This window comes from Dicentrarchus labrax, unplaced genomic scaffold (assembly GCF_905237075.1).
Source record: "Dicentrarchus labrax unplaced genomic scaffold, dlabrax2021, whole genome shotgun sequence".
Lineage (NCBI taxonomy): Eukaryota > Metazoa > Chordata > Actinopteri > Moronidae > Dicentrarchus > Dicentrarchus labrax.
Genome location: NW_026136701.1, coordinates 19648084 through 19660119, shown reverse-complemented (window position 1 = coordinate 19660119; position 12036 = coordinate 19648084). Strand labels below are relative to the sequence as shown.

The window sequence follows — 12036 nt, the reverse complement described above, 5'->3', positions numbered from 1 at the left end:
TGAGGTCGAGTAGCAACTCATTTTATTACATGAAGTAAATGTGTATGCATACATGTGCCTGTGTGTGTGCATTTGTCTTTGTGTGTAGTGAATGGAGGACCTCAATGATTGCTCAATTGCAAGAGACATTTATGGCAAGGTAAAACCTTGTGTAAACGTCATTTGCACCAGTCATTAGGAAGGTGTGCCGGGCTGCAGTTCAGCGGGAGTTCTGCCAAGCTAACGATTGATCATGGTAAGGTTAGAAGGCGGAGTAGATGGGTTGTCAGAATCCTAAAGATATTCAGGTCCTCATTACTGGGGGTCACAGCGTCCATGCCCCACACGTTCAACCGAGTCGCTTGAGTGCTCATGCACTAACAGCCAAGCTGCACTGTAAGCACAGCCCTCTCGCTGTCCCCATTATACTATTTCACTTATGAATTCTGTAGTTCCAGAAGTCAGTTGGTGGTAATATAATTAGTACATTTTAAGTATTTTTGAAAAACAAATCAAAAATCCAACATGGAAATGACAGTTTAACTGAAGGAACTGTAGAGTTTAAGGTATTTCTTAATATCTTTCTTGGTGTTTAAATGTGAACAAGTTGCAAAACCAGTTAAGTTTTCCTTGTAAGACCGCTTGTTACCATGAAAAGTGGGAAATATTTCCAGCAAACCTCTCCCAAGGCTGTCTTAAACAATTTCAAGTACTGGTGAAAGAGCCAGAAAGTTAGCCTGCACTTATAAATTATAAATTGCAGTCTTGTCCTGAGCCTTCACAAGGTGAGAGCAAGGAGGAAGATGAGGAGTGTGCCATGGATGCATTTTATTTACTCTGGAAAATGGGGATAATAGGGCAGTATTTATACATTTTTCTATTCTCAGTGATGATTCATGACTCCGCTTATTGCAGAGGCTCCCAGAGTGGAGCCTGGGGACCACCTGGATTAGCTGGAGGGGCTCCCCAGGAAAATGAGGAATGGTTTAATTCCACTGTTCTAATGAGAGAGTGTATTAAGAAGCCTATATTTACGCTGGGGTTGTCTCTCATTCGTCCTGTCATATCTCCTAAATCATAATTCACTTCCAAAGCCTCAGTGGGCTTTGAGTTGTGCAAAAAAAATCGTTGAAAACATTGCAGGTGCTTAGTGTGAACAGAGAAATAAAAATGACACAGGCTTGAAATCCCCCCCCCTCGTTGTCTGGTGCATGTTCTCAGAGGCTGCAGGACCTGAGGGGGCAGGAATGAATGGACACAGCAGCGAGTGTAGCCGAGTGAATCCGAAAGAATCCTGCTGACCGACCTGTATGTGTTTCCTCCACAGAGGCAGAAAGAAGCGTGACTGTGAAGGGAGAGACGTTAACAGCTCCCCTACCTTCCACAGCTCCTCCTGGGTGGGGGTGGGGGGTCGCACTGTGTACAGACTTGTGCTCAAGAATTAACTTGCAAGAGAAGACAAAAATTCACTTGCAGGAGAAAGAAAATAACATTTGTTCTCGCCTCCTCCTCCTCCTCCTCCTCCTCCGCATGCGGGCAGCGACACTGGACACTTGAGCGAAGCTGACGTTAACCCGTTAGCAGCAAGACACGGGGAGCTGCCACGAATAGATCCAGTATCCACGACCCCGGTCGGCCGACCGGGATAGGACCTCGTGTTCCTCTGGCAGTGGACTCCTATCTTTCTCCGCACCCCCCCTCCTCCTCCTCTTCCTCCACCTCCTCCTCTTCTTTTACTCTCCGGGTTGGTTCTAACTCTTGTGTTTTGTGGCTGTTAATTACATGAAGTGGAATTTGGTGCTTGCTACGAAGTGAAGACGGGACTAAACGTAGTGGGTTCAGAGAAGGAGAGAAATGCCAACGGCGGTGACAAAGAGGAGATTCAGTAAGTGCACCGTTATCTTTTTTCTCTCTCTCAATGTCCCCCATTGAACTTGAGACGCGAGCTTTTAGCGTTGCCCTTAGCTAACTTGCTAAAAAAAAAAGATGAACAGCCTTCGTTTGTCTGTTTTTGTTTATTGTTGCTTTGTGAAACGGACTTACTTTGCTTTTGAAAGGTGTAAACGTTCACGGGTAAACATTGTCAGTCATTCAGCTCCGTCTGGCAGTATCGGTCCTCGGCTAACGCCAGACAGCCACGCACACAGTTTGTTGCTTTATTTATGCAAACTCCGACTGTATGGCTAACGAGAAGTTTTATTTCTATACCGAATGAGAGTAAACGGGAGTCAGTCTGCTTGAGAGAGTCTCACAGCAATACTCGGTCTCCATTTTAACAAACAGAAATTAAGGTGAATGGGGGGGGCATACTATTCGTCTCAATCACTTATTTCACAAGCGATTTTTCGATGTGCAAAACCTGCGCAGAGTTGGCAATAAACTGAGCGGAGGCACTTCTCAGTGAGCACATTGACGTAGATGTAGTCTTTGCAGGGATGAAAGCTTCAGTCAAGCAGAAAATCTGTCGAGAATCACTAATGAAATCATAAATATGAGCAGTCCTGGCCTATGGGGCGTGAGACTGTCCTCACCCTGGGTTTTTTTTGTTTTGTTATTGTCTTAATTGCAATGTAGATTTGCTTCAATCCTACATGGGAAAACGCTTTGCCACAAGGTGCATGGTCTTCCCCCCCACTTGCTCCTGTGTGCGCGTGCGTGTGTGCGCGCGAGCACGTCAGCGAGCGCGAGCCCACCCCCCCCATGAAATCTTTGCTCTTTCTTTTAGTTATCATTACAAGAGACAGATATTTGAGTTCTTTGTATCAGTTTGTAAAGCTTCCTGTCATGTATGTGTCATTCATCTGCCCTTTAAGAATCACCACTGCTGCAGCACTGGCTGCCGGGAGAGAGGGTTGGATGTCCTGGATTTGCTCCTTGCAGTTGAGGCAAAAGCACACATTTCATCCATTAGAGAATTTAATTGTAAAACCTTTCTTTTTTTGTGTGTGACAGCTTTTACAGGTGCCTCACTTCATTTAATAATAGCCTAAAGCCGTTTTCAGGTCCCAAAATAGTGGGAGTGTTTTTCACTGGGTGGATATAAAGAAAGATTCTCAGCATTGCATCAAGCCTGCAGCCCTCTTTGGTTATTTAAAGAAAAGGATTGGAAGCATTTTTTTTTTTTTTTTTTTGCGCCATGAGTGACATGCTGAAGTAGCCTTATGGCCATCCTTTATCGATACGTGAATCCCATTAAAGCTGTCACAGACACAATGGAGAGACCTAACCATGAGCTAAACTGTAACAGGATGATACAGGGTGGGTTAGTTTCTTGGAATTGCATCAGAGGCTTTTCTGCAACTGAATCCTAGGCCCCTCCGCATGTTCGGGTTTTCTAACCTTCAGCTCTTGCCTGCTTAAAAGAAAGTGATATGTTGTATTTCTATTCTAGATTTAGATTTATTGGATATTAAACTGCCCTATAGGCTGTAGCATACACACTATGACTTTACGAGGCATCAGAGGGACGGCCTACTGTAAAATATTATGGCTTTTTGCATGTGGGCTGTTCCATCGACACTGGAGGATACATACCGATTAGAGGAGACTCGCTGTTATTTCTTTCATAAAGCAGATGACTCTCCCTGGCGCTGTTTCTCGGATCTAGGATTCAGAGTAACCTGTTGTTATCTGGTGGAGAGATAATCACTTAAACCTGTGTTGACAGTGCTGTTAGGTGCCATGCTGCTGAAGCATTAAGGTTTTCTTCAGTCATGTTGGCTAGATGTTGTAGGAAGCTGCAGGGTTTATTTACTGTGTTCGTCCTGGCTTATTTTCCTCCTTGTAAAAGCCTTTATATAATTAATCTTTATTTTTTTTGATGTTTTTGGTAAAATATGTTAATATATTTTAAATATATTAATATATTTTACCATGGTTTGAGTACTGGTGTTTATTTACTGAGTATTGACAGATTCTGGCAAGCTACAGGCCTGCTTTATCCTCCAAACACTTCAAAACAAAAAATATTCAAGAGAAGACGTATGACTTTTTTGACCTAATCCTCATGACTCCTGAGGGATTACAGGGTGGCCCACAATGGATCACTACATGCTTTCTTCTTTTGTTTCTTGGAAGAAGAGTCAACAGTTCATTTGCTGTTTCTTTTGGGATTTTTTTTTTTTGAAAGAGTGCCTGTGAAAAAAAAATAGGCCCTTGCTTAGCTGGTGACGTCATCTGCTAGGCATACATATTGTCAAAAGCTGGGCTATATAGAAACAATTAACAAACACTAGCTAACTGATATTGTAGCCACGTCCACTGTATTGTTTGTGTTGTGGTTTGACTTATGGCTTAAAGAACCTAGGTGACATTTTATTTTATTAATCTTTTTCTCTAAAGAGAGAGAGAATTAACAATTTTTTTTCTCAGTTGATTATAATTAAAACTACAGACCCTTTTTACTACACTTTTTCTGTTACTGATGTAAATAAACCTTAAAAAGCATAACCACAACCAGTTGTTGCTGGTTATTATTCCTTACAAAGAAAGACCTGTCAATTAATTTGCGAGATTTTTGAATATATTAAATTTGTGGCATGACCATTACTTTTGCGTTTTTCAGCTCTTTTATGTTTGTTTACCTGGGTACACCCCTGTCCTGTGTGAGCATTTTTATGTTGTTGTGTCGTAGCAGGCCTGGTCTGAGGCTGATAGCCAGAGCATCTGCCTCAGCTTCCTCAAATGTCGGTGTTCCCTGGCAGGGGCCAGGCTGAATGGCACCGTTAAAAGAAAACCAGCCCCTCTGTGACCACATGCTGAAAAACCACTCGGCACAACCCTGTCCCAGCTGACGATTTCTCATGCTTTCCATATGGGTAAAATCTTGGTAATTTCAGGGCCCTGGAGTTCTAATGAGAGGTTTTGCCCATAGTGTGTTGGTCTGTGGTGGGCGGGATCAGCGTTTCTCGGGTTTATAGTGGATTATAACTGCTCTGAGATGCCTCGCTGGCCCACTGTCAGGGCGTTGGCACAGAGAAACCAAGAACTCTTTTTAACCAGGCAAACTGGTTCAAACTGGTTGTGATGGGGCTCTTTGGTATGGGGGTTACAGGAGCCAGGCTACAACCTAAAGTTTACATTCAAGGCTGCAAATTAGGTCAGTTACTGTAGGTTTTAAGAGTCAGATTCAGCTACAGAAACAGTGTGCAGATCAGGAGGTTTTACTCTTGCACCTATAGGGACACTGCAAGCAACTACTATTGTCCTGTTTAGCATCCCATCCCCACATAGAGACAGGGTGCTCTTAGTAACACGCTTGGTGGATTTTTAACAATGCTTGTTCCGTAACGTCAGCAGCATAGAGGCAAAGAGTGATTTACTACTCTGTCTGCAAGGGTAATATAGGAGCAATTTGACTGCTGATTGAAACCAGGTCTCCCATTTCAGAGTCCACTGGTGGCATTATAAACCATTTACACCAATGTTTTACAGGGCACCCCTGCAATGGGGAAAGTGGAAACAGACACACGGCCTAAAAATGGCCCGCGCTACCATGAGAGGCCTATTTTTATCCATTCCTAGTGTGATTTGTTATTTTTACCTCAAAGTATGTTAGCGCTGCTGAGTGAAGTCGTGAATATGGATGACATTGAAAGGTCGAATGTTAATCAGTTCTGTTTTTCATTTAAGCAGAAGGACCTCCTAGATATAGGGGGTCCGCCTGCTTTGGATTATGCCGCTTTTTCTGTAAGTGGTAGAGCTTTTTTCTCCAGCCATTACGTGTAAATCAGAACTGTAGTCCAAAATCTGTGAAAATAGGCTCAGGCAATTTGCTGTTGAGACCTTGCGACATCTTTGCACTTGTTCTGTATCAACATATGTCAGAATGTAGTCATTACGTAAATGGACCAAGGAGCTTTAATTACATTTTTACCACCTAAGCCTTAAACAACACAACTCATTACAGAGTCAAAGGGCTGCTGAAGTGCAAGAGCAGCAGACTTCTATAGAAGAATAAGTGCAAAGACTAATGAGTGAAGGATGTTTGAATTTGATGGCTGAGCCTTTAGGATGTCTGTATTCTCTTAATGCCACTAGTAATGACTAAACATTAGCTAACAACATTAACTGCAGCAGCTTCATAGTAAAAGCCTTCCAGCTAAGATAATTGACTGGCTTTATTGTGAAGCCACTACAGGATGTGCTCAGTTACAGTCATTAGTGGTGCCATAGCTTAATTTTATTATGTTTAAAAAAGTTTAAAGAGCGTCTAAATCTGCATTTGGATATTTTCAATTGTTGATTTTGATTACCAATAACGATTACGTAAGTTATTAGGTGATGACATTAAGCATTAGAGCTGAATAACCGTTTTATATTTGCTGTATTGAATTCGATTTTTATGCACATTCACAATGTAGAAATCAAAGCTGAGCAGCAGGTCAGTGTTTCAGGTCCTCAGCTTACTGCTTGCTGACAGCTCAAAAATACCACTGCTCTTTTTGCTGTTGAGAGATTTTCTGATGTGAGAAGTGGAACCTCAACTGTGCAATATCATACTCACAATGTGCAGTTAGCTGCCCATTGGTATGCATAACAAAGCCTGTAGTGAGATGTAGAAACTGTTGCTATTCATCTGCTGTCCCTGTGATCTCACATGGTCCCAGATGGCTTTGCATTCTCACCACACAGGCCATCTAATTATAACTTTTAACCAGCAAACACATAAAAGTGGATTGTTTACAGGTGTTGTAAGAGTTTTTTTTCATCCTTTTGTCCTCGTTTCCATAGAAGGATACCTGCATATCTAGTTGCCCTTTTTGCTTCTCTCCACTGACATTTAAGAGTAATTATGTGAAGCATTTAATTTTGTGTAGAATGCTCACTGCAACTCTTAAGTGGTTGAGATGCTGACAAGATTAAATTATTCATATTTTGTGATGACACAGTGTGTGTTAAATTTTCGGTGATTACTTTTGATGCCATTATTGTTCGGGTTTACAGAGGCTTAAGTAGTCAAATACCCATAACAGTGTGTTTAGCAAACTCGTGTGAACGTTGGTGGCATCGCTATCCCAACCGTGTGAAAATAAATTATTGTTTTTGTCCAAACATAGTATTTACAGGTTTGTGTCTGCTTGATGAGCTTGGTGCTTACTCATAACACGCCTGCTGGTACTGTGGGAAAAATGGTTTTCATCAAGGTAATACATTAAAGTATGTGTCTGGTAGCTGCAGTGCGAGGCCTCTTACTGACCTTTTAAGTGATTAAAAAAAATGCCAGACCTGAAATAATAATTTCGTCAATTCACTGATTAATCATTAAGAAAAGACTATAGGGCTGCACAATTAATCAGAATGTGATCACCAAATCGTAATATGGCACTACGCGTATTGTAGAAGCTGCCATTTTTTGATAAAAGTTATGTAAAAAAGTATTCAAAAATGATAATTCCCACTAATTGTGAATTATATCAAAGTTGTAATTATTGTTAAAATAGTCACAATAGGATTTTATTATGCAGCCCTAAACTAAGCTTTCAGAACTTATTGCCATATATTGGCAATATGAATTCATTAGTCTGGACATACAGTTTAAGTATGAGTTATACGAGGACATCATTAAATTGTACCGACAGTCTGTGTAAACAAATGATAACCTGAGTACTTGGAGCATGACAATACATTGTACCATTTAGTGTCAGTCAATGCAGTGTGCTTGATCTAATACATGAGATGAATCAAACAATTGACCATGCAATTTGCTCAATATCTGTCAAACAATACAATGGTGTGGTTGTTCAGCTGAAGTGATGTCTCCTGTTTTGACACCACACGTGGTTGTTTTTGCTGTATTGTAAAGGGCTACTTTCGTTTGGTGTAATCCTGCTGAGAAACCACTTGAAATGGGACAAAACTCCATTGTTTCATTTTGCACTCTCAAATATTGTACTTTGATACTTTCATAAAGATGAGTGTCATAGCAAATTGAAAATGGAAATATGAGACTCATTCTCAGTCAGTCCTTATTTTTGCAGTGTTGAAAATACATCAAATCGTAATGCTACAGTAATGCATCAAATCCAACTGTGAATTTTATGAATCATTAGAGTCCAAATAGCTTCATGTCCTACAGTTGCCATTTGTGGGTTATTACATTTTATGTTAGAGATCCCAACATAGAATCCGTATGGATGCTCATCCTGGGTTATGGCAGAGTACAGTTTTATCACATCTTGTGTATTGGTAAATGTACCACGAGTTGACAGGAACATGTGACACGCATGTAAGACCTCAGTGCCTTGGCTGTGCAATTGACCAGTCAGCAAAAGTGCACAGATGACACACTCTTTCATTTCAGACAAATGGTGCAACGGCTCACCGGCTGGTGTCATTTGTTTTGCTTGTCACTGTCAACCTATTCTTGTCAGGTTCTCATCTAATTAGATCACACACAGCCACACACACAGACACAACTGTACCAGAATTGATGCAGAACATTACATGAAGGTCAAACAGCCTTCTTATCAGACTGGACTTAAATGGCAAATAAGCCATGCTTCAAATATGGAAGAAATGTGACAAATTCACATAGGTTATGTAGATTAAACATTGACTGTAATGTACAATGAGCCAGTTTTCACGCTGAGCTTGGCCTGGATTCTCAATGTTCAACAGTCCTTTATATTAGCAGTGCAGGCAAGCAAACCTATCCTTTGAGAGATGGAAAATATGTCAGTTTAGTCTTACATTTACTTTATTATTCAGTACTGACACTTAACATGCTGTAACACTGTTGCATAACTGATGATGGGATACAAAAATTTGCCATTTGACAGTCATAAGGCTATTTTTATTGATTTTGTTGGAGAACAAATCGTAACTCTGCGTGTTTTAGCTTGCATGTTCTCCTTCATTGGAAGGATGTCAGCACATCTTAGCTTTTTCCCTGTATTTTTTCTCTAAAAGCTTCTTTCCTCACGGGAATCTCTGTCCAAGCCATTACCAGGTTTGGCGAGAGTACGGTTACACAAGCACATGGAAAGTGAAGAGATTTTGTGTGCACTTTCAGGTGAAAAAATCATGCTGACTGTTAGAAAAAATGATTAGAAATCAGCGCCAAGACACTTTGTCAAGACACTCCACCAGGTTGCTTTTAGCTTATGGAAGCGGGAAAGATGAAGGTAAAGAAGTTCCTGACTGACAGTTGGAACCATAAAAAAGCATTTTTTTGTCTACAAAAATTCACCAGCTGACCATGTGTTGATTTTAGCGGTGAAGACTCCACTAGCTGGGCGTGCTAAAGCACAACAGTAAATGGCAGAAAAGTGCATGCCTTGCACTCCCTCTGCCCCGCTGATACGGCAGATGGATAGGATTTTAGGGAGGTGGGGGAAGTGGGCCTCTCTGGCAATGAGGGACAGAGATGACAGCTCTTCGTCCGCGAAGGGCTACCAAGGGCCTTGGCTCTGAGCACCTACTGTGTCCTCCTGACAGAGCCTTGATGCCATCATAGACCATTAGCGTTGACAGCATGTCATCATGTCACACTAGAGCTCACGGTCAAGCAATGAATAAGTAAGAACAGGAAATGCAGATGGAACACTTGGAAATAAACAATGTTTTGCTAATGCCAGTCTGAAGATTTCCTTCCTCTTGTGTGTGCTCAACCAAGTATACATGTAAGATGTACAGACGATGCTTCATTTGCAGTATTCCCCCTGCTGTCCAAATGCTGTCTTGGCCTTTGCCCTTTTCTTCAAGCACAGGCTGTCTAGAAAGCCTCCACAGCTAGTGTTGGAAATGTTTTTCAAGATGCCGTGATTTGATTTAACCCGAATGTATGACACAAGTGAAGACAAGTGACTCTAATAAAGTCTTGTAATGCAATACTTCAGTGACTGAATTAAGGCCTGAGGAAGGCTTAAAAGAGTGCTGTTCTCAGAACTAGGCTAAATTGCACAACATTTTTTAAAACATAAGTATGGGGCTGCTTACTGTAAATAATTTACTCCCAGGGCTCCAGCTTGCGCTTGTTGAATGTTGAAATGTCTGAAGAAGCTTTCATATGGTCAGACACGGATACAAAGAAGCCTATCGTATATCTTAGTGATACAGTTTTCCATCATGAACATTTAAGATAGTTAACAGACATATTTGCCACAAACATGCATGTGAGTGTTTTTACTTGATAACATATATGAATAAACATATAGTTTTGGAATATTTTAGGATTTTAAAGTATGATTTAAATTAGCAAAACATTTAACTTAAAGGCATGCACATATACAATGACATTTAATGTATAAATTTAGTTTTCTCCACTTAGCCTTAATATTAGTAGTGAACCGTATAACCATTTTCATGCTTAGTTTTTTAGAATATATCTGTCTGAAAGCAAGACACATTAGCATACTTAAATGCTTGTCATATAGGTCAACCCTATGTGATATTACTTAAATAAATCACTTACTATTTAAAGTTGAGAAAACTGCCAACAGATAAGGCTGAAATGTGTAATAGTTTCCATCAAGGACATGGTTTTACTGTCCCACTCTTCTATCTCTGCACTAGTAAATGAAGTAACAGGGAATGAAGAAGCTCTGGGACTTTTGAACTTGCTTTTAATGGAATGTCTGCGCTGTGACCAAAATGATAAGTTGTTTCCTGTATCCTGTTTATATATAAATATGGGCTATGATAATATAAATGACCCAATACGTAGTTGCACATTACCGGCATTCATCAGACTCACATTAAGTACATTTCAAGGTTACACACTGTAGTGCAGAGCTGAAATCATGTACATTTTCCTGACTGCAGTCAGAAAGTAATGGAATATCACAGCATGAGGTTACAGAGTGGTTTACGTTGCTGGGGAGGGGAACTCATTTGGCTCTATCTGTAATAAATGGAATTTATTGTATATTTAATGTTTATGGACACTGGACAAAAGGCCGCTTTCCATTTCAACAATGTCTACAGGTTATTTTCCATTGCAGCAAATCCATGGGTGTGGTAGATATTTTATATAAATAGTTTTAAGTCATTTTTATGTTTATTTATATGACAGATATATAAGCAAAGAGCATTCTCCAAAAAGGCTAATACTACATATCACAGCATTTACAGCCTGAGCTAATTTGCAGTGTTTATTGCCAAATAGTTTTATTAAAAGAAAATACACGTACAGTGCCATGCAAAATACATAAGCCATTATACAAGACAGAAACATAAATATAAAATACACATTAAAATAAATGTACCATATAAGGACATAAAATCCTGAAGGCTCACACCAGATCATCCACGACTGCATGCCTGATCTGATTCAGAAACTTGGATTTAAAGTGATCCTAGTTTTGATCCATTGCAAGTTATGCGGATAAAGAGTTCCACATATTGAACCCCTGAAGGGGGTCAGTCCAAAGGAAGTTTCATAAAAGGACATTTTACAATTCCCCATAGACCAAGAAGAAGTGAGCCAGAAATGTCTAACCTTGCCGTTGAACACATTAGGAAATCCTGGTCATGTAGATGTGTAAATATAAGCTTCCATTTATAAATTTAATGATGTTACTAAAACCTAACAGAAATAATTTCTTTAGGCCCTGGCAAAAGTAATATATTACCAACTTCCAGTCCAAAACTGTTATTGCATATAGCATCCTCAGAAACTATATGCAGCTATTTCTGGCCCGAAATAAATCTCACAGCTTTATGCAATTTACATTTGTAGTTTAGTGAACTGGTACAAAATCCTTATTTACTATGGATGGAGTTGCTCTTAGCTTTGAAATAAAGTACTTATCCTTAGGCATTTGGCAATATTGTATTCCTACCCAGTAGAATAACAGTGGTTTACTGTAGAGGTGGCATTGTCACCTTCATCCTCTGAACCTGGTTACTGTGAGCACGGAATCATTATGCTTCATAACTTGATTTCTGGAACTCCATGGTCATGGTTCAGGCATTTTCCTTCACTGCCACCCTCTGTTTCTGCCTACCAGGAAGAGTCAAGAGAACCCTATGGACACAGCAAGGTGAGATCCATGCTGCAGCTCCTCTAAAAGGGCAATGATTCATGAGGCTGGCTCTCCTGTCCCTGGGGCTGGG

General features: G+C 40.4%; 1 protein-coding gene across 1 annotated transcript in view; it reads left to right on the top strand.

Annotated features, from left to right (window-relative positions):
• Positions 1 to 1398: 1398 nt before the first annotated feature.
• LOC127379237 (receptor-type tyrosine-protein phosphatase F) overlaps positions 1399 to 12036 on the top strand; it is a 158814-nt gene continuing 148176 nt past the window's right edge. Inside the window, exon 1 of the mRNA XM_051428734.1 lies at positions 1399 to 1864. The gene's annotated coding sequence lies outside the window, so the exon portion shown is untranslated. The remainder of the gene's footprint in view (positions 1865 to 12036) is intronic.